Source organism: Sinocyclocheilus grahami, unplaced genomic scaffold (assembly GCF_001515645.1).
Source record: "Sinocyclocheilus grahami isolate Dianchi unplaced genomic scaffold, SAMN03320097.WGS_v1.1 scaffold1173.1, whole genome shotgun sequence".
Classification (NCBI taxonomy): domain Eukaryota; kingdom Metazoa; phylum Chordata; class Actinopteri; order Cypriniformes; family Cyprinidae; genus Sinocyclocheilus; species Sinocyclocheilus grahami.
In genome coordinates, this window is record NW_015506352.1 from 534,329 (window position 1) to 540,037 (window position 5,709).

Sequence of the window (5,709 nt, forward strand, 5' to 3'; positions counted from 1 at the left end):
GCAAAATGCCGTTTTTAAGTGTATTTCATTAGTTTTATAAATGCAACTCATGGAGAAAAATTAAATATTAAAAAATGTATGATTTGACCCCTTTAAATCTACAAATGACAACGCACAGACAAACATTAAAAATAAAATACAGTTTTCCCCCCAAAAGTCTGATCACAAAAAACAATGTGAACATCCTGTACAAAAAATACCAGGTATGAATAATACCTGATAAAAAGAGCCCAGTTTTGCATGCAGCACATCTGGTTAGCTGACAAGCTAATGCAATAGTAACACTAAGCGTAGACGACAAATTAAATATGGTGTGAAATATTGTTCAGGCATCTCTATGTAGATTTTCAAGCATCTTGTGAAGTAATACTATTTTTTAGTTTTACTAGATACTTGTTTAATTTTATACCCGGGATAAGTGAGTTTTGAAGCACTGAGCATGTTTATGTGGATGATCTTACCCAACAACATGTAAGGTCATATGCCTTGTCTTAAACTGTATTGTTTTATCAGGGAAAGGTCCTTAACATAAATATTAGTTTGATATCATAAATATCATGTCTGTTTTCCTTTTAGTGTGAAATAAAGGAGCAATATCTGAATTAGGATGAATAATGTCTTTAAAAACTTTATTCTGTTTGTCCAAAAAGGACAAGGGTGAAGGAATATTTTTTAATTAACAATAAAGATTAGTTTATTATAATTAGATGATTAATCTGTGAAGCTAATATGACTGAAGACAAACCATTAGTGAACATTATGAATTAAAAGCAAACAATGTGATTTCAAGTTCAAATCGGATGGCTGCTCAGATTGTGTGCATCTCAATAATTTTTTGAAAACTAAGAAACTATATCATAAATATTTTTTTCACTTTTTAAAATTTCTGTTAATACTTAATTTTTTTAAAAATCATATGCAAAAAGCAAACAGTGCCATCAAGAAGTTGTTGTTATATTACCAATTCAAACAGAAACGTTTAGACGTCAAGGTCAAGATTACAATTTTTAAATCAAGATTATAAAAACATTAAAACAAACCATATTTAGTATAAACTATAAATGTAATACATTTACATCTAAAAATAAGCTTTTCATTTAGATTATACTCATTTCTGGTTTAAGCCCCACCCACATCCGGTTCTATTTAAATACATCTGTAGAAACAGATAATTGCACTCGCCAAGTTATCAGTGTTTTGATGAACACTCAATTGATTTTCTAGAGGGATCTTCATAATAGGTATGAAACTGTGAGACAGCTGTCCGCTCTGCTGTCCTTGGCCCTGGGGATGTGCAACCAAGGGGTTACTGACTGGTAACTGGCCAAGTGCGAGCGCCTGTGTGTGTGTGTACTACAGTGAAGCCCAATGGACTGGCAACCAGGAAGTTCTATTTTGTCTAGTGCCAAACTCAAGCATGCCAGAAAGAAAATGGCAGAGAAGATACGTCTCACTGCGTCTTCAAATGACTGTGTAATATCTATGAATACCTTCCCATGGATTTGAATAGAGCCAATAGGACACCTGCCTCAAATGCTTACCGAAATGGTGGGAATCCAAGAATGCACTTGAGCTCTCACAATTGAGCTAAACCATGTAGCTCGAGTAAAAATACCACTCCCCCTCACACTTACTTTTTCCCTCTTTTATCAGCTTCTCCTAGCAGGAAGTTTTAGTTCTCTTTCTCTCTCTTTCCAGGATGTCATGCAGAGGCCAGATATTTAAAGAGATGAGAGCTGCTTTCTGAAGTAGTGCTTGAGAGAGACGGCAACCTAATTCCACCCGCTAGATGAATGGGAGCTTTTAGTCTACGTTCCTGTCAATCCGCAAGCTTTGAAGTGTGCCAACTTCACAAGAAAATGCAACAAAAAGATGGGGGGATGGCGGGTGAGGGAGTAAAGAATGGGGGTTTAAGGTGAAAGAGAGAAAGTTGATGTCTCTATTGAACATGGGAAAACGTTGCGGCTACACGCCACCCTCTCTCATGCATTGAAAGAGAACAAACTGTGTGTCGGATTTGGAGCAAAAAGATAATAAGGGAGACGGATGAAATATTCCCGTTCCACTGTCACAGGGAAATTAGTGAGCAGATGAAACTGTAATTCTGATTAGTGCAGGCAGTGTGTGTGAGAGTTAGCCTACAGCACACTGACTCACTCTCTGATCTGAGCAGGAACATCAAGATTTCTACTAATATAATCGCTAAACCATGACGTGTTACAGCCTCAGGATTATGAGCAGCTAAAGAGACACCCCAGGCCTCATTATGTATACATTTGTAAATAACAGCATGTATCCTTATGCATTCTAGTGTATAAATGGAGCGGGTCACTATGGAAACTCTCTCTCACTCTGAACAACATGGCAGTTCTACATCCTCAATGCATAATGGTTTCACTTTCCATATCAGTACTGCAAAAGTAAAAAAAAATGACCTGACTTACTGACTAATTTGACATTTGTTCAAAGTGGTGGTAGCTGAAGTAGCGGTACAGGAGATTAGTCTAAATCTACCCTGGTAATAGCAATAGGATTTCTGTAAGGCAGGTATGTCCTGCTGAGCATTTGCATGCTTAGTGTTCCAAATAGTTGCCCCTCCGGGACTGTTTTATGTCTGATTGTGAAGAATGTTTCCATTTCACAACAAAAGGAGCACAAGAGGGCTATTATCTGTATCAGGTCCCTTCACTGATTTAAAATGAGGTTTAGTCTTTTGAGGTGCTTTTTATACATAAAAAGGACATTTCATCCAAGTCTTTTTTTGTTGTTGTTGTTTTTTTGAGAAATTTTGGGAGAAATATTTTTTATTTATTATTTTATGTAGAAAGCAAAAAGGTCTATAATACATGGAGATGTTATTTTTTTACCATTCCCATTCATCTCAAAAGCAGTGTGCTGAGCAGGACACTTCATTGGTTCATGGCTGCTAAAAGTTCAGCAGCCAGCTTGTTTTCAACCAATAACCTGAGCTGTAAATGGCATGTGAATATACTAACGTTCAAAAGTTTGGGGTCAGTAAGATGTTTTTAAGATGCATTAAATAAATCAAAAGTGACATATCTAATGTTACAAAACATTAAAAAAAACAATTAAAAAAATAAAAGAATCCTAAAACATGTATTGCGGTTTCCACAAAAATATTAAGCAACACAACTTTTTTCTGCACTGATAATAAGAAATATGTATTAAGCACCAAATCATCATATTAGAATGATTTCTGAAAGATCATGTGACACTGAAGACTGGAGTAATGACTGCTGAAAATCCAGCTTTGCCATCACAGGAATAAAATACATTTTAAAGTATATATAAAATCTTACTGAACCCAAATTTTTGAACAGTACTGTACACATATTTCTAACAATTTAGGTTTAAAATATTATAAATGATGGACTGGCCATTTGTCCAGGGTGTTCTGTGGAGACGTGCTGAAATCGTGTTTGGTCTCGTACTGTATCTCGTAACTTGTCAGTGTCTTGTGCTTTGCTTATAACCATTTCTTACTATGTGTCAGTAAGTTGTTGTTATTTTAGCGTGTGTGTTTGGCTCAGTGTTATTTTTTTTAGGATTACTGATAAACTAATGTAGTTTGATTTGTATTAGTTATCTATTTTAGTTACAGTTGTAGTAATGTTGTCATTTTATTAGTTTTTTTATTATGTCTATATAGGTTTTTTATTAAGTTTTAGTTTTTTTTGTTATTTCAGTACTTCAACATACAAAATGGAATTGAAATAATACATATTGGATGTATTTATATATATATATGTACATGTATATGTGTGTGGCTGTACATACACATATGTAGTTGTTTTTTGGTGTTTGGCTTAGTGTTATGCCCTTCCTGGGCGGAACTGGGGATCAGGAGCCATTCGGCCCACTGCAAGGCTCGTCCAGACAGCAACGAGATAATGAATGACACTTTGGCCCGCTCAGTCACAAACAGGTGTGGTTGCATCTCCAGGTAGCGGGAACATTGCAGCAAGAACCCGCTGCCGAAGGCTGCCTCACCCGAAAAGCTGGCTGGCCAGGCCATGGGACAGGCGGGGTAATCCATAAAAAACAAAACAAAAACAAAACTGACAAAAACTGGAAAAAAACAAATGAAGGGAAAGACGCCGCTATACTTTACTTGAGGGTCAGTTACTCTGTCACGGTCCGGGTGTGTGGAGGCAGGCAGGATGACGAGGACGACAAGGCTTCAAAAGAAGGATATTTAATGTAGCGCCAACAAGGCAGAGAGAGAGACATACACTCAGGGTAACATTCATAATAACCGACAGCACTGGAATACAAGAGACAGGAACTTATAGGGCAGATAACGAGGGGCAGACAGGTGAACACAATGAGGGTAATTAACTAATGATTATACGGGCTAAACCAACACGAGGGGAAGAAACCACAACAAACAGTCCACAGGGGCGTTACAGTTGTATGCATTTGTCATTTTTATTCAATTTATTTTATTTTCTTAAATGTGTATATACAGTATATAGTATTTATAGAGTTTTAGCTTTTAGTTTTAATTACGTTTTCTTATTTGTAAGTCGCTTTGGATAAAAGCGTCTGCTAAATGACTAAAAGTAAAAAAACATTTCTCATTATTACTAATTATTCCAAACTTTTGATCACCATTATATACATCTTTATATTCTGCATCTAAGTAAGAATGCAGTTATTAAAACATATTTCATAACTGAACCTTATTTAATCTTAAAACTTAAAGCAAACATTTCAGCAACATCTGTTGTTGCACAATCAGCCATGACTGAGCAACCAGGTGAAAAATTGACTGGCAGTGAAAGCAACCATACGGAACACTGAAATGATTGTATTGGCAGCTGAAAGTTTAGCATGCATGTCTGTTCTCTGTTCAGCCATTTACTTTTTTTGACAAACTAAAAGTTTTGAAGAGAACAATTATTTTCCGCCCCTGGAAAGTTTTTCATGGAGGGATTATAATGATTTGTAAGGTCCAAATTTCATCTGATCTCACCACAGACCCACCTACGAATCCATTTAAAGACAGAAAGGAGGGTCAAAACATTTGGCCATCCACACTATGCCCCTAGAGCAGATAGAGTCTGAATATGGTCCAAGGGTCTCAAAAGGATTAAGATAAAGCTGTTCGTTGGTAAAGTGGACTGATGCCAGCTCTCAGTAAAAGGAAAAAGGAGTGTGAAAACTGGCAGAGAACGAATATAGTACGATTTTACTCTAAGGATTAAAGGATTAAATGAGTTTACATAAGATAATGCCAGTCTATTTTTTATGTCCATACATTAGGCAATAAAAGTACATGACTGCAAGACTGCAACATGACGGAAGATATTTAAATGCTTAGTTCAAAACAAATAAAGACAAAACAGCAGTACTCAAACAAAAATATAATTTGTAAAATCAGGTTCCTATGTTGTCTAATGAAATAATCAGTTTGGGTTGCATCCAACAATGTCATTAACCAAAAAAATAAATAACAGATTTGTCAAGCGAAGAGTGTAGTGCATTTGAGCAGCATAAACAACTAAAACTACATATTCCATTTGTGCAGGCCCTTCACATTTATTCTGCACACGACACTAATGTAATTGGTAATAATAGACAGAAGAATAGCTCAGTGGTTCAATTTCCATCGATACAGTCAAACAGTTAAAAGATTGCTCCAGTGGTTTGTTTGGAATGCATTACAGTGGATCGTTATGCCTTTGT